Source organism: Cervus canadensis, chromosome X, assembly GCF_019320065.1.
Source record: "Cervus canadensis isolate Bull #8, Minnesota chromosome X, ASM1932006v1, whole genome shotgun sequence".
Lineage (NCBI taxonomy): Eukaryota > Metazoa > Chordata > Mammalia > Artiodactyla > Cervidae > Cervus > Cervus canadensis.
Window position 1 is genome coordinate 94,947,393 of NC_057419.1, and position 18,040 is coordinate 94,965,432.

Below are 18,040 nucleotides of genomic sequence, written 5' to 3' on the forward strand. Positions count from 1 at the left end.
CCCCGCCCCTCTCTCCCCGTACCCCGCCTGAGAATAACTCCGTTCTGAGCTAGAGCTTGGCTAATTTGAAGGCTTTTAGTATATAGAATTTCTTATTATTCATTTTTTCCTTAGGCTAACGCAAGTAATTGTCGACCACAAAAATGACGGCGGCGGCGGCTTTACCATAGTAACAGGGAAGTCATTTGATACACAACCCTGGCACTTTAACTTTAGTTGTGCCCTGTTAGGGAAGGGAAACGCGTGGCCCCGCCCCAGCGGCGTGAGTTTTATTCTTTTGCAAAAGCTGTGAATGTTCGGACTGAGAGAAGAAAAGAGAGTCGAGGCATCCTAGAGAAGGAGGGTTGCTCAGTGTCAAGGCGTCAACATAGCTGAGGATATGGGGAAGTAAAAGCAGAACAAATCCGCCTGCTTTCATGTAGCCTGTGGGCTCCCTGTGCTTGGTGGTGAGGGGGCGGGGCGACGGAGGATGTTGGCAGGCAGGGTATCAGAAAACATCGGAACTGGAAGTATCTTTGATCCCTGGTACGCAGCAAGCAGCTAAGGTATGATTTTAACTCGGGTTGCTTTGGCTCCAGAGGATGAATGTTTATGTGCTGTTATCTACTGCTTTCAAGTATAACTCAGAATTTTTAATGGCGTAACTTAAAAAAAAATCATTTTTGGGAAAGAACTTAGAGCATAGGGCCCGGTGATGGTGGATCAATGGCTTATAATAATGAACCAATGAAGAACAGGTTGAGGCACCATGGCTTGTTCTGCCTTCAGCCATTTGTGGAGAATGGACTGTTGGTTCTGTCACTTCATCAACCACTCCTACTGGTTAAAAAGGAAGAGATGTGTACAAGGGATATTTCCTAAGCCTTTTTAAAAAATATATATTTGGGTTTCAGATACAGGCTAGATACCTATGACCCTGCGTCTCATTGCTATTGTCCATGATCGTCTTTTCCCTTCATTGCTTCACTCCCAGAGAGGCACATTTGTTTTGCCTCCAGTTTGTAGCAAAATGAAGACAGAAGGTGTTGTCTGATGCTGTTATAAGTATAACACCTCAGAGAGTCATGGAATAACATCCCCCTGTGAAAGGCAGCAACTTCTGGATAGACGTCTTTTCATGGAAAAGATTCAAAATAGCCCTTGTAGCATTACCTAAGTTAAGAAAAATCCTCTAGGAGGCTGCAGACATAAGGTAACTCGGGACCCTCAGAGAGCACCTGAATGTTAACACAGATCCTGGTCAGTATCTGGCCATGGGTACCAATTGACTTGCTTTCCAGAAAGAAACATCATTCCTAGGTTTTGTGCTACTGCATTATCACACTGGTTCTGCACCAGTGTTTATACTTTATGAGAATGTTTGAGGGTTCAGCTCTGAGGCTACTCTATAGATAATTGTCTGATCCTTCAAAGCTGGCTATTCAGTCTTTCGGTTTTAACATTTTCATTTTTTATTTCTTATCTAACTACTTTTCTCAATTCATGCTCAATGAATATATTGTCTGTATTCCTTTCCCAGAATCCTGTTCCTTCAAAGGAGGTTTGGGATTCTTCACCTGTCCAAAGGCTACCTTATGAGATTTTTTGCTTGGTAGCAGCCCAGGGAGTTGGGTGGTCAGCTGAATTGGAAGATTTCATTTGTTCTTGGTGGTGGCATGCTGACCTCTTGTTGCTGATTGAGGACTGCTTCCAAACTAAGCATTGGGGAAGACTGATTAAAAGGAGGAAGTCTTTTGAGTTTTCTTCTATAGAAACCACCAGGCTTGTCTAAAACTTTTGTCAATTTGGGGTCTTGTTCTGTTTCAGAACCAGGATCTGGGAGACTTGCCTTGGCACGTGGAATCCAGGGCCTAGCGAAATGAAGGTGGATATCACTGGATAGCACTTAAACTCCAACAGTATGCTGCTAGGTGAGCAGGGCTTGATTGAGCATGTGGATAATGGTATCAGGTTGGGATAAACAGGGTGATGATTAAAAAGTTACTATTTGTGAAGGGCCGTATGTTGGGTTGGCCCGAAAGTTTGAGTTTTTCCGCAAGCTGTTATAGAAAAACCGAAACAAACTTTTGGGCCAATCCAATAGATTACAGAGCTTCTTTACATAGATCTCACTTGATTCTCACAAAACCTGGGAGAAAGTTTTAGTGTGCTGTCTTTTTTCTTATTGTGATAAAACATGCATAACAAAATTTATAATTTTAACCATTTTAAGGTGTATTTAATTCAGTGGCATTATGAATAGTCACTTTGTGCAACCATCATCACTGCCATCTCCAGAACTTTCATATTTTCACAAACTGAAACTCTGTACTCAGCAAACACTAATTCCCCCTCTCCCCAGCCTCTGTTAACCACCATTCTGTCTCTATGAATTTGAATACATACCTCACATAAGTGAAATCATAACATTGTTGTTTATTTTTTTGGTTATGGTTTATTTAACTTAGCATAATGTCTTCAAGGTTCATTTATGTTGTAGCATGTATCAGAATTTCCTTCCTTTTTAAGGCTAAATAATAGTCCATTGTGTGTATATACCACATTTTGTTTATTCCTTCTTGCGTTGTTGAACACCCGAGTTGCTTCTAACCTTTTGACTATTGTGAATAATGCTGCTGTCAACATGGGTGTGCAAATATCTGTCTGAGTCCCTGCTTTCAGTTCTTTGGATATATACGCAGAAGTTGAATTGCTGGATTGTGTGGTAGTTCTATGTTTAATTTTTAAAAATAATTTTATTTATTTATTTTTGGCTGTGCTGGGTCTTTGTTGCAGTGTGGCCTTTTCTCTAGTTGTGGGGAGCAGGGGCTACTCTCTAGTTGTGGTGTGTAGGCTTCTCATTGCAGTGGCTTCTCTTGTGGAGTATGGGCTCTAGGGTGGGGCCTTCCATGTGGCACTAGTGGTAAAGAACCTGCCTGCCAATGCACAGGCATAAGAGTCATGGGTTTGATCCCTGGATCAGGAAGATCCCCTGGAGAAGGGCATGGCAGCCCACTCCAGTATCCTTGCCTGGAGAATCCCATGGATAGAAGAGCTTGGTGGGCTACAGTCCATGTGGACTGGACAGTAAAGAATCTGCCTGCAATGCAGGAGACTGGTTTGATCCCTGGGTCAGGAAGATCCCCTGGAGAAGGGAATGGCAAACCACTCCAGTATCCTTGCCTGGAAAATTCCATGGACAGAGGAGCTTGGAGGGCTACAGTCGATGGGATCGCAAAGAGTTGGATATGACTGAAAAACACTCACAGGCTCTAGGGCAGAGGCTCAACAGTTTTGGCACACAGGCTTAGCTGCTCCAATGCATGTGGGATCTTCCTGTGTCAGGGATCGAACCCATATCTCCTGCATTGGAGGGCAAATTCTTTACCACTGAGCCACCAGGGAAGCCCCTATGTTTAACTCTTTGAGGAACCATCCTACTATTTCCCACAGTGGCTGCATCATTTTACATTCCTGCCAGCAGTAGACAAGGGTTACTGTTTCATCCTCAGCAACATTGTTATTTTTTTTTTGAAAGATCAATTTTTTATTACATTGTGCATACAAACTTTATTTTCAAATTATATTTTATTGCTTACATAACCATTCTCATTGCTCAATTGATATATTTTTCTATTTGTGAAATTATTTGGGGTCTAAGGTTGGAATGGATTACATCCTACTTTTCCTATTAAAATACTACGTTTCACAGATCACCAGCCCAGGTGGGATGCATGAGACAAGTGCTCGGGCCTGGTGCACTGGGAAGACCCAGAGGAATCGGGTGGAGAAGGGAGGTGGGAGGGGGGATCAGGATGGGGAATGCGTGTAACTCTATGGCTGATTCATATCAATCTATGACAAAACCCACTGAAATGTTGTGAAGTAATTAGCCTCCAACTAATAAAAAAAATAAAATAAAATAAAATACTAAGTTTCAAAAAACTACTTGTTTTGGGATAGTATAGTCATTTTTTAAATATTGATTCTTTCAATCCACAAACATGGTACACTGTTCCATCTGTTTATGTCTTGATTTCTTTCTTCAGCAGCTTGTAGTGTTCAGAGTACAGGTCTTTTGTCTCCTTACGTAGGCTCATTCCTAGGTTCTTTTTTTATGTGATGGTAAATGGAGTTGCTTCTTGAATTTCTCTTTCTGATCTTTTATTGTTAAGTGTATAGAAATGCAACAGATTTCCATGTATTAATTTTCTAACCTGTGACTTTGCCAAATTCATTGCTGAGTCCTAGTATTTTTCTGGTAGTATCTTTAGGATCTTCTATGTGTAGTATCATGTCATCTGCAAACAGTGACAGTTTAATTTCTTCTTTTCCAATTTGGATTCCCTTTATTTCTTTTTCTCTGATTGCTGTAGCTAGGACTTTCAAAACTATGTTGAATAAAGTGGTGAGAATGGACATCCTTGTCTTATCCTTGATCTGAGAGGGAATGCTTTCACCTTTTCACCGTATGATGCCAGCTGTAGGTTTGTCATATATGGCCTTTATTATGCTGAGATATGTACCCTCTATGCCCACTTTCTGGAGAGTTTCTTTTTTTTTTTTTTTAATCATAAATAGGTGCTGAATTTTGAACTTTGTCAAAAGGTTTTTCTGCATCTATTTAGATTATCATATGGTTTATATTCTTCAATATGTTGATGTGGTGTATCACATTGATTTGCAGATGTTGAAGTCCTTGCATCCCTGGGATGAATCCCTCTTGATCATCAGAGAGGTTTACTAATGACAGATTTATTCTTGGCATTTCATTGTCTTATGACTCAAAAAGCTGACATTTTGTGTGATTTTTTTTAATGTATTGTTGGATATGGATTGCTAGTATTTTGCTGAGGACTATTTGCATCTATATTCATCAGTGATATTAGCCTGTAATTTTCTTTTTTGTGTGTGTGATATCTTTGTCTGGTTTTGGTATTAGAGTGACGGTGGCCTCATAAAATGAGTTTAGAAGCTTCCTTCCTCTGTAACTTTTTGGAATAGTTTCAGAAAGATAGACAATCTACAGATTCAGTGCAACACCTATCAAATTACCAATGGCATTTTTTCAGAATTGGAATTAAAAATATCAATATTTAAAATGTATGGAGACCCAAGACTCCAAATAACCAAAGCAATCTTTAAAAAGAAAAACAGAGCTAGAGGAATCAGGCTCTCTGACTTCAGACTATATTACAAAGCTACGGTCATCAAAACAGTATAGTACTGGCACAAAAATAGAAACATACATCAATGGAACAGTATAGAAAACCCAGAAATAAGCGCAAGCACCTATGGTCAATTAATATATGATAAAGGAGGTAAGACTACACAATGTTGGAAAGACAGCCTCTTCAACAAAAGATGCTGGGAAAACTGGACAGCCACCTCCCCAGCATTGTATGTGTGTGTTAGTCGCTCAGTTGTGTCTGCCTCTTTGCTATCTCCATTGACTGTAACCTTCCAGGCTCCTCTGTCCATGGGATTCACCAGGCAAGAATATTGGAGTGGAGTGGGTTGCTGTTTCCTTCTTCACGGGATCTTCCCAACTCAGGGATCGAACCCAGGTCTCTCTCATTGCCTGCAGATTCTTTACCATCTGAGCCACCAGGGTAGCCCAATTAATCCTCTAGAGTTAACTGCAAACGTGCTGCCTACTCAACGCACTTCCCCACCCTCAAGTCTCAGCCTGTGTTCACACTGTTTTCCCTCTCAGCTCCCACCAGCAGTCTCCGTCATGCCTTCTGTGGATGCCAGGCGGTGGCGGGAATTTAACCTTGGCACCTAGGGTACACCACCCAGGAGCAACTTAGGACCTGGGACCAGATGGGACTGGGCAGATCGGAACTGCCCAAGTGAGGGATCAGATTCTAAGGAGGTTTGGAATCACACTTAAGACTTCCCATTCCACAACCCTGGTCGCAGACCCCCTATTTTTTTTTTAATACAGTCAACCCTAATGAGTATGAAGTGATATTCCATTGTGGTTTTGATTTGCATTTCCCTATTATATTGGAAAAACCTACCATTCTCCTCTCCTGTGTGTCTCTTTTACTTTAACATAGAACACTTTTATTACTTCCATGTTTTTCCCCACATGAAGCAATTCTCTGCGATACCAGGTGGGTGTCCTACAATTTAACTCAATTCTGACACTATTTACCTGGAGATAGCCTCAAATTCATAGGTTGAAGGCTCAGTCCCACAAGACTGCCTTCCACGTCCACTTAAGATGCCAATTGTAAGTTCAGGTTATCACCTGTGCTTCTGACTAACTGGCTATATAAATGAGAGGTTCCAATGACTCCCTCCTTGGGTTCAACTTATTAACTAGAGTGGCTCATAGAACTCCAGAGAACAGTTACTTACATTTACTGGTTTATTAAAGGATATGACAAAGGATACAGTTGAACATCCATATGAAGAGATACATAAGATGAGTTCTGTGAGGGTCCTGAGTGCAAGAGCTTCTGTCTCTGAAGAGCTGGGGTGCATCACCCTCCTGGTACTTGGATGTGTTCACCCACTGGGAAGCTCTTTGAACCCCTACTTTGGGGATTTTTATGGAGGCTTCATCACATAGGTATGATCAATTATTGCCCTATTAGTCTCTCTCCCCTCTCTGGAGGATAGGGAGGGAGTGGAGCCAAAAAGTCCAAGCTTCTGATGCTAGCTTGGTCATTCTGATAACCAGCCCCATCTAGGAGCTCACCCGGAGTTGCCTCATTAGAACAAAAGATACTCCTAGTGCTCTCACCACTGGGGTGAAAGACCAAATATTAGCATAAGAGGTGCTCCTAGTGCTCTTAGGAAAGGGTTTAGGAGCTCTGTGCTAGAAACCAAGGATGTAACCAAATACATATGTTTTCTGTTATCTCACACCTAAGAATTAACGAGCTTTTTGGCTGTTTGTATATCTTTGGAGAAATATCTGTTTCATTCCTTTCCCCATTTTTTTATCTGGTTGTTTGGTTTTTTGTTGTTGTTGAGTTGTAGGGGTTTTAAAAAATATATTTTGGACCCTAATCCTTTATCAGGTATATGGCTTGCAAATATTTTCCCCATGCTGTGGGGTGCCTTTTTACTGTGTTTGATAGTGTCCTTTGATGCACATAAGTTTTACATTTTGATGCAGGTCAACTTACCTTTTTTTTTTATTTGTTGCCTGTACATTTGGTATCATTTCCAAGAAAACTTTGCCAAATTAAGTGTCATGAACCCTTTCTTCTATGCTTTTTCTAAGAATTTTATAGATTTATCTCTTACATTCAAGTCTTTGGTCCAGTTCAAATTAATTTTTGTATCTGGTTTAAGGTAAGGATCCAACTTCATCCTTTAGCATGTGGTATCCAGTATTCCCAGTGCCATTTGTTCAAGACTTCCCTTACCCCACTGAATGGTCCTGACACCCTTGTTGAAAATCATGTGACTATTGACCATGTATGTGAAGGTTTATTTCTGGACTCCCAATTCTATTCCATTGATCTATATGTCTGTTTTTGCTAGTACCACACTGTTTTGTTTATTGTAACGTTGTAGTAAGTTTCAAAATCAGGAAGTATGAGGCCACCAACTTTTTTTTTCAAGATTTTTGTAACTATTCAAAATCCCTCGAGATACCATAGAAGTTTTAGGATGGATATTTTAAAAAATTTCTGCCAAAATGTCATTGGGATTTTAATAGGGATTGCTTTTGGTGGCATCATAACAATATTGAATTTTCCAATTCATAAACATGGATGGCTTTCTATTTATTTGTGTATTCCTTAATTTCTTTCAGTAACATTTTATAATTTTCAGCATAAAAGTCTTTCACCTTTTGGGTAAGTTTATTCCTTCTGCTGCTGCTAAGTTGCTTCAGTTGTGTCTGACTCTGTGCGACCCCATAGATGGCAGCCCACCAGGCTCTCCGGTCCCTGGGATTCTCCAGGCAAGAACACTGGAGTGGGTTGCCATTTCCTTCTCCAATTCATTAAAAGTGAAAGTGAAGTCACTCAGTTGTGTCCGACTCTTAGCGACTCCATGGACTGCAGCCCACCAGGTTCCTCCATCCATGGGATTTTCCAGGTAAGAGTACTGGAGTGGGGTGCTGTTGCCTTCTCCAAGTTTATTCCTGAGTATTTTATTTTTTGATACATATGCATGTATATATATATTTGACATATAGCATTGTATTAATTTTGCATGTACATCACAATGATTCCCTATTTGTATATATTGCAAAATGATCACCACAATAAGTCTAATTAACATACATCACCCCACATAATTACACTTGTGATGAGAACTGTTTTTCAAAATTTATTTATTTTAATTGGAAGCTAATTACTTTACAATATCGTAGAGGTTTTTGCCATACATTGACATGAATCAGCCATGGGTGTACATCTGTTCCCCATCCTGAACCCCCCTCCCACCTCCCTCCCCATCCCATCCCTCAGGGTCATCCGAATGCACCAGTACTGAGCACCATGTCTCATGCATCGAACCTGGACTGGTGATTCATTTCACATATGATAATATACATGCTTCAATGCCATTCTCCCAAATCATCCCACCCTAGCCTTCTCCCACAGAGTCCAAAAGTCTGTTCTATACATCTGTGTCTCTTTTGCTATCTTGCATATAGGGTCATCATTACCATCTTTCTAAATTCCATATACATGCGATAGTATACTGTATTGGTGTTTTTCTTTCTGACCTACTTTACTGTGTATAATAGGCTCCAGTTTCATCCACCTCATTGGAACTGATTCAAATGTTTTATTTTTAATGGCTGAGTAATATTCCATTGTGTATATATACCACAGCTTTCTTATCTATTCATCTGCCGATGGACATCTAGGTTGCTTCCATGTCCTAGCTGTTGTAAACAGTGCTGTGATGAACATTGGGGTACATGTGTCTCTTTCAATTCTGGTTTCCTCGGTGTGTATGCCTAGGAATGGGATTGCTGGGTCATATGGAAGTTCTCTTTCTAGTTTTTTAAGGAATCTCCACACTGTTCTCCATAGTGGCTGTACTAGTTTGCATTCCCACCAACAGTGTAAGAGGGTTCCCTTTTCTCCACACCCTCTGCAGCGTTTATTGTTTGCAGACTTTTGGATAGCAGCCATTCTGACTGGCATGAGATGGTACGTCATTGTGGTTTTGATTTGCAGTTCTCTGGTAATGAGTGATGTTGAGCATCTTTCCATGTGTTTGTATGTCATCTTTGGAGAAATGTCTGTTTAGTTCTTTGGCCCATTTTTTGATTGGGTCATTTATTTTTCTGGAATTGAGCTGCAAGAGCTGCTTGTGAGATTAATCCTTTGTCTGTTGCTTCGTTTGCTATTATTTTCCCCTATTCTGAAGGCTGCCTTTTTAACTTGCTTATAGTTTCCTTCATTGTGCAAAAGCTTTTAAGTTTAATTAGGTCCCTTTTGTTTAATTTTTGCTTTTATTTCCATTACTCTGGGAGTTGGATCATAGAGGATCCTGCTGTGGTTTCTGTCAGAGAGTGTTTTGCCTATGTTCTCCTCTAGGAGTTTTATGGTTTCTGGTCTTTAATGGATCTTTAATCCATTTTGAGTTTATTTTTGTGTATGGTGTTAGAAAGTGTTCTAGTTTTATTCTTTTACAAGTGGTTGACCACTTTTCCCAGCACCACTTGTTAAAGAGATTGTCTTTTCTCCATTGTATATTCTTGTCTCCTTTGTCAAAGGTAAGGTGTTCATAGGTGCGTGGATTTATCCTGCAACTTTACTATATTCATTGATTAGCTCTAGTAATTTTCTGGTAGAGTCTTTAGGGTTTTCTATGAAAAGGATCATGTCATCTGCAAACAGTGAGAGTTTCACTCCTTCTTTTCCTATCTGGATTCCTTTTATTTCTTTTTCTGCTCTGATTGCTGTGGCCAACACTTCCAAAACTATGTTGAATAGTAGTGGTGAGAGTGGGTGCCCTTGTCTTGTTCCTGACTCTGGGGGAAATGCTTTCAATTTTTCACCATTGAGGATAATGTTTGCTGTGAGTTTAACATACATAGCTTTTATTATGTTGAGGTATGTTCCTTCTATTCCAGCTTTCTCGAGGGTTTTATCATATATGGATGTTGAATTTTGTCAAAGGCTTTCTCTGCATCTATTGAGATAATCATATGATTTTTATCTTTCAATTTGTTAATGTGGTGTATTACATTGATTGATTTGCGGATATTAAAGAATCCTTGCATTCCTGGGATAAAGCCCACTTGGTCATGATGTATGGTCTATTTAATATGTTGTTGGATTCTGTTTGCTAGAATTTTGTTAAGGATTTTTGCATCTATGTTCATCAGTGATATTGGCCTGTAGTTTTCTTTTTTTGTGGCATCTTTGTCTGGTTTTGGTATTAGGGTGATGGTGGCCTCATAGAATGAATTTGGAAGTTTACCTTCGTCTGCAATTTTCTGGAAGAGTTGGAATAAGGTAGGTGTTAGCTCTTCTCTAAATTTTTGGTAGAATTCAGCTGTGAAGCCATCTGGTCCTGGGCTTTTGTTTGCTGGAAGATTTCTGGTTACAGTTTTAATTTCCATGCTTGTGATGGGTCTGTTAAGATTTTCTATTTCTTCCTGGTTCAGTTTTGGAAAGTTATACTTTTCTAAGAATTTGTCCATTTCTTCCAAGTTGTCCATTTTATTGGCATACAGTTGCTGATAGTAGTCTCTTATGATCCTTTGTATTTCTGTGTTGCCTGTTGTGATTTCTCCATTTTCATTTCTAATTTTGTTGATTTGATTCTTCTCCCTTTGAGTCTTGATGAGTCTGGCTAATGGTTTGTCCATTTATATTCTCAAAGAACCAGCTTTTAGCTTTGTTGATTTTTGCTATGGACTCTTTTGTTTCTTTTGCATTTATTTCTGCCCTAATTTTTGTGATTTCTTTCCTTCTACTAACCCTGGGGTTCTTCATTTCTTCCTTTTCTAGTTGCTTTAGGTGTAGAGTTAGGTTATTTGATTTTTTTCTTGTTTCTTGAGGTAAGCTTGTTTTGCTATGAACCTTCCCCTTAGCACTGCTCTTACTGAGTCCCATAGGTTTTGGGTTGTTGTGTTTTCATTTTCATTCATTTCTATGCATATTTTGATTTCTTTTTTGATTTCTTCTGTGATTTGTTGGTATTCAGAAGCGCACTGTTTAGCCTCCATATGTTGGAATTTTTAATAGTTTTTTTTTCCTGTAACTGACATCTAATCTTACTGCATTGTGGTCAGAAAAGATGACTGGAATGATTTAAATTTTTTTGAATTTACCAAGGCTAGATTTATGGCCCAGGATGTGATCTATCCTGGGAGAATGTGAACATTCTCCAGAATGTTCCATGTGCACTTGAGAAAAAGGTGAAATTCCTTGTTTTGGGGTGAAATGTCCTATAGATATCAATTAGATCTAACTGGTCCATTGTGTCATTTAAAGTTTGTATTTCCTTGATAATTTTCTGTTTAGTTGATCTATCCATAGTTGTGAGTGAGGTATTAAAGTCTCCCACTATTATTGTGTTACTGTTAATTTCCCCTTTCATACTTGTTAGCATTTGCTTTACATATTGTGGTACTCCTATGTTGGGTGCATATATATATATATTTATAATTGTTATATCTTCTTCTGGGATTGATCCTTTGATCATTATGTAGTGTCCTTCTTTGTCTCTTTTCACAGCCTTTATTTCAAAGTCTATTTTATCTGATATGAGTATTGTGACTCCTGCTTTCTTTTGGTCCCCGTTTGCATGAAATATTTTTTTCCAGCCCTTCACTTTCAGTCTGTATGTGTGCCTTGTTTTGAGGTGGGTCTCTTGTAGACAGCATATTTAGGGGTCTTGTTTTTGTATCCATTCAGCCAGTCTTTGTCTTTTGGTTGGGGCATTCAACCCATTTACATTTAAGGTAGTTATTGATAGGTATGATCCCGTTGCCATTTACTTTGTTGTTTTAGTTTCGAGTTTATACACCTTTTCTGTGTTTCCTGTCTAGAGAAGATCCTTTAGCATTTGTTGAAGAGCTGGTTTAGTGGTGCTGAATTCTCTCAGCTTTTGCTTGTCTGTAAAGCTTTTGATTTCTCCTTCATATTTGAATGAAATCCTTCTGGGTACACTAATATGGGTTGTAGGTTTTCCTCTTTCATCATTTTAAGTATGTCCTGCCATTCCCTTTTGGCCTGAAGAGTTTCTACTGAAAGATCAGCTGTTATCCTTATGGGAATCCCCTTGTGTGTTTTTTGTTGTTTTTCCATTGCTGCTTTTAATATTTGTTCTTTGTGTTTGATCTTTGTTAATTTGATTAATATGTGTCTTGGGGTGTTTTGCCTTGGGTTTAATCTGTTTAGGACTCTGGGTTTCTTGGACTTGAGTGGCTATTTCCTTCCCCCTTTTAGGGAAATTTTCAATGATTATCCCCTCAAGTATTTTCTCATGGCCTTTCATTTTGTCTTCTGGAACTTTTAAGATCTACTCTCTTAGCAACTTTCAAGTACCCAGTGAAGTATTGCTAACTATATTCACCATGCTGTACATTACATCCCAGGTCTTATTTATTTTATACCTGAAAGTTTGTATCTTTTGACCACCTTCATCCTTTTCACCCACTCCCCAATCCTGGCCTCTGGCAATGACCAGTCTATTCTAACTGTGAGGATTTTTTTTTTTTAATAAGACTTCACATATAAGAGACCTCACATGGTATTTCTCTGACTTAATTCACTTAACATAGTGCCCTCAACGTCAATCTATGTAGTCACAAATGGTAATATTTCCTTCTTTTTGTGACTGAATGGTGGCTCAAAGGTAAAAGAATTCACCTGTCAATGCAGGAGATGTGGATTTGATCCCTGGGTTTGGAAGATCCCCTGGAGAAGGAAATTGCAACCCACTCCAGTATTCTTGCCTGGAAAATCCCATGGGCAGAGGAGCCTGGCAGGCTATAGTCCATTGGGTAACAAAGAGTTGGGTACAACTTAGTGACTAAACAACAGAAATATTCCATTGTATATGTGTATTATATTACATTTTCTTTCTAGTCATCCATACATGGGCACTTAGGTTGTTTCCATATCTTGGCTATTGTAAATAATGCTGCAGTCCACATTGGGTCACATAATTATTTTCAACTTGGTGTTTCTGTTTCCTTCAGATAAATACCCAGAATTGGAATTGCTAGATCATGTGGTAGTTCTATTTTTAATTTTTTGAAGACCCTGTATACTGTTTTCCATAGTGGCCATACCAATTTACATTTCCACCAACTGTGCACAACAATTCCCTTTTCTTCACTCCCTCACCAATACATGTTATCTCTTGCCTTTTTGGAAATAGCCGTTCTGACAGATGTGAGGTGATATTTCATTGTGGTTTTAATTTGCATTTCCCGGAAGATTAGTGGTGTTGAGCACCTTTTCGTGTATCTGTTGACCATGTGTATGCCTTCAGAAAAAAGTCTATTCAGATCCTCTGCCCGTTTTTAAATCAGATTGTTTGCTTTTTCCCCTTTGAGTATTATGAGCTCTTTATATATTTTGGATACTAACCCCTTATCAGACATATTATCTGCAAATATTAAATTAAATATTAAAATATTATCAGACATTTTTCCCATGTGGTAGGTTGCCTTTTTCTTTTGTTGATGCTTTCCTTTGCTATACAGAAGCTTTTTGGTTAGATGTAGTCCCACTTGTTTATTTTTTGTTTTGTTGCCTATACTTAGTCTTTTTGATACTATTATAAATGGAACTATTTTCTTAATTCCTTTTACAGATTGTTCATTATTGGTGTATAGAAATGCAACTGGTTTTTGTATGTTATTTTGTACTCTGCAAATTTACTGAATTTGTGTATTCTAATGAGCTTGTTTTTGGGGAGGAATATTTAGAATGTTTTACATACAAGATCATGTGATCTGCATACAGATAATTTTACTTCTTCCTTTCCAATTTGGATGCCTTTTATTTAATTTTCTTGCCTAATTTCTGTGGCTAAAACTTCCTTTTTGATAATGAACATTGTTTATCTGAGAATGTTTTAATTCCTCCCTCATTTCTGAAGGACAGTTTAGTCCTTCTATAATATAGTCCTTCTATAATATAGAAGTCTCAGTTAACATTTATTCTTTCAGCCCTATAAATATGTTATGCCACTTCTGGACTCTGAGGTTTTCACTTAGAAATTTGCTGATCATCTTATTGAGAATCACTTGCACATGAATCACTTTTTCTTGCTCCTTTCAGGATTCTCACTTTAGCTGTTGGCAGTTTGATTATAATGTATCCTGATGTAAGCCTCTTCAGTTAATCTTACTCAGAGTTCACTGAGATTCTTGGACTTGTGAATCCATATTTTTCCTCAAATTTTGGAAGGTTTCAGCCATTATTTCTTCAAATAACCTCTCTACTCCTTTTTTCTTTCAGTCTCTGGGACTGTCATAATGCATATGTTACTTGATGATGTCCCATAAGTCTTTTAATCTCTGTTGACTTTTCTTCATTCATTTTTGCCCCTCAGACTTAATAATTTCACATGATATCTTCAGTGTCACTGATTCTTTCTTCATGTTTCAGTCTACTGTTGAGCCCCTTTAGTGGATATTTTTGTTGAACTCCTGTATTTTCAACTCTAGAATTTCTTTTTTGTTCCTTTTTATAATTTTAATCTCTTTGTTGATATTCTCATTTAAAAATATATCCCTTTCCTGATTCCTTTGGTTCTTTGTATTTCCCTTAATTCTTTGGGCATATTTAGGATAATTGTTTTAGTCTTTGGTACTTCTGTGCCTGTGTTTTTTCAGGGACAGTTTCTGCCACTTTACTTTTTTCCTTTGAATGTGGCATTTTTTCCTATTTCTTTGTATGCTTTGTGATTTTTTAAATGGAAAATTAGTTTTTTTTTTTAAGCAGCCTTGCAGATAGGCTTTGTGCTGGGGAAGACATTTGCTAACTAACAAGGCTCTGAGCCTTGGAGGGCTTCCCAGGTGGTTCAGCAATAAAGAACCTGCCCATCAATGCAGGAAATGCAGGAGTCATGGGTTTGATCCCTGGTTCAAGAAGATTCCGTAGAGAAGGAGATGGCAACCCACTCCAGTATTTTTGCCTAGAAAATCCCATGGGCAGAGGAGTCTGGTGGTCCATAAGGTTGCAAAGAGTTGGGCACGACTTAGCTACTGAGCATGTATGAATGCACTAAGCCTTGGAATCAGCCTCATGTGAAGGCTTAAAGTCTTCTTGGACCTTTTCTAGGTATACATCTTGCTTTGGCAACTTTGTGTTCTTTTTCTTTTGTTTTTATTTGTGTGTGCTTTTTCCAGTTCCCTTAAATACACATCTGTTTTTAAGTGTTTTAATTCCCAAAGACTCTCATTACTGCTTCTTCTGGGGACCATTGATGTTCTGTTGTGTTCTTCTACCTCTAGTCTCTTACCCCAGACTGTAGTACCTCTTCAGCTTTCTTGAGGGATTTCCTGTGGCTTTTCCTAGTCTAATATCTGAGCTATACTGCTTTTCTCTTTCTAAACTCTTAAGACTAGTACCTCAAGCAGCCCCTAGACAGATTAGAACATTGCCAAAAAGGTCTGCCTTCCTTTTTCCAGTTAGAAGGAAGGAATTGACACTGGGTCACTGCGTCCCCCAGACTGTGCTTCAGTGCACTACAGGGGAAGGGGAGGTGGTGTACAAGTAAGTGAAAATACTATGGAATTTCTTAGCATTCCCTATGTGGCTTTATCTTGATTAATCTTTTGCTTGGTTGCTATAGGCTGTTTTCCAGACTTCCAACAAAGTTATTTTATCCAATTTCTAGTTGGTTTTTAAAAAAATGTTAATGAGGGTGGGAGAAGGAGAGCCTGGAGCTTCCTAGTTTGCCAACTTGTAGATGTCACTAAAAAAAATATTCTGTTTTGTAAACAGGGATACCAATGTTTAGACAGTGGCTTATACAAAATTCACAATTAATGAGAACAAAAGTGGGCTTTGATTCTATTTCTTTTCTACAGTTTTGAGTTTTTTAAAAATAAACTTTATATTTTAGGATAATTTCATATTTATCAAAGAGTTACAAAAATAGTACAGAGAGTTTCCATATCCACCCACTCCCTACAATGCACACAGTTACCCCTTTTATCAACATGTTGCATTAGTATGGTACACTTGCTATAGTCAATGAACCTCTATTGATGAGCTAAAATCCATACTTTAGTGTTTTCTTCAGTTTTTACTTATTGCCTTTTTCTGTTCTAGGATTCAATCCAGGACACCACATTACATTGTTCCCATATCTCCTTTGGTTCCTGTTGACTGTGACAGTTTCTCAGAATTTCTTTGTTTTGATGACCTTGACAGTATTTAAGAGTACTACTCAGGTATTTTGTAGACTGTACCTCAATTGGGGTTTGTCTGATGTTTTCCTCATGATTAGACTGGAGTTATGGGTATTTGGGAGGAAGACCACAAAGGTAAAATGTCATTTTCCTCATACCATATCAAAGCCTTTATCAGTTGACCAACCTTTGCCAGGTTTATCCTCTGTAAAGTTATTTCCCTCCCTTTCTATACTTTATTCTTTGGAAGTTAGTCACTAAATCCAACTCACTTCAAGAAAGGTTGGGGAAGATTAAACTTCACTTCCTGGAGGGTGAGAATCTACATAAATTATTTTGCATTCTTCTATAAGGAAGAATTATTTATTTCATTTCTCAACTTGTTCCAGCTTTGATCATTAGAAACTCTTTCACATTGGTCCCTATGTCCCTTAGGCATGTCCCCATTTTTTTTTTTGAGCACTTCCTGCCTTTCTGGCGCTATAGTTTACTCGTTTTGTATGTTTCCTGCCACAGCCATGGGAGAACCAGCCATTTCACCAAGGAGAGCCAGTTCCTTTTAGTAAATTAAATTGTCTTCCAGAATATGAAAGTTCTAGATGACTGTAGTAGAACCAGTGGAAATCCATTTGGAGAGGTATGTATGTATGGGAGGTGGTTAACAAGAGCAAAAGAAAAAGGGAAAGCTGGAAGGGTCATAAGCCAATTCTCTCGAGTGATAGTTTACTGGAAACTTGGAGGCTATTTAAGAGCGCAAACTAAGAGACACCTTAGGTTCGAATGCTAGCTCTATCACTTTCTAGCTGTGTGTCTGTGAATCTCAGTTTCCTCATCTGTAAATGTGGTTGTAATAACCTATGAGAATCGTTGGGATGATGATTAAGAGATTTGGAACACTGTATTTGCATAGTGCCTCACACATAGTAAGCATTTACATCTTCGCTATTGTTCTTAGTTTCAATTCTTGTCTGAACCAGCAACTATAATGTCATGAACAGCTGTGAGCTCTCACTTTTTAAATTTTATGCCTTTGTTATTCAGCTTTCCACTTACTATATTTCTTTCCTTAGGAATGATTTTGATGGGATCCAGTACATCTTCTCCTTGGAGATCTTCACCGAGAGGTGCCGGGAGCTGGCACACAAGATCCCACCCATGACAAGGTCATGAGGGAGAAAACCTGACAGGCAAGGTGGATCAGGTTTTCAGGGGTTTCGAAAAGGCCAGCTCACGAGATCCCACCCATGACAAGGTCATGAGGAGAAAGCCTGACAGGCAAGGCAGATCAGGTTTTCAGGGATTTCGAAAAGCTGCCCCTGGCGCTCACCTTAAAGATGATATCTGTCTTTCTGATGCCTGCCTCAATAGACTACTCCCTAATTTCTGTGACACAGGCAGAAGACCTTCCCCGATCTCTTCCCAAATAAGAATCAATTTAGAACTTTAATCAATAAGTTTCCCAGGTGGTGGTATTTTACCAGATTATCCAGGGTGAAAGGAGTGTTTTAATTTAAACTCCTTTGCTGGTAGTTTGTTAGCCAAATGCATTTATGCCGTTGGTACTAATATGCATGACTGCTCATAATACCCTAATCATAAAACAGCATAAAGAACCTGATCATATAAAGGCCCTAATAGACATAGAGCCTTTTTGCGGGGTGAAGGAGTCCTATTAGAAAACATAAGAAAAATTATTCTAAAGGTGGTTATTGGGTTAACATTTGCTTGCTGTGTTTTTGCTCTTAA

At 38.7% G+C, this 18,040-nt stretch overlaps 1 long non-coding RNA gene across 1 annotated transcript; it reads left to right on the top strand.

Moving 5' to 3' along the window:
- The first annotated feature begins 1 nt into the window (after nt 1).
- LOC122435317 lies at nt 2-17,559 on the top strand. Its single transcript, XR_006267633.1, has 5 exons — nt 2-545; nt 1,807-1,910; nt 16,215-16,336; nt 16,811-16,931; nt 17,365-17,559. It is a non-coding gene; the product is annotated as an uncharacterized LOC122435317 (long non-coding RNA).
- Nucleotides 17,560-18,040: the final 481 nt, after the last annotated feature.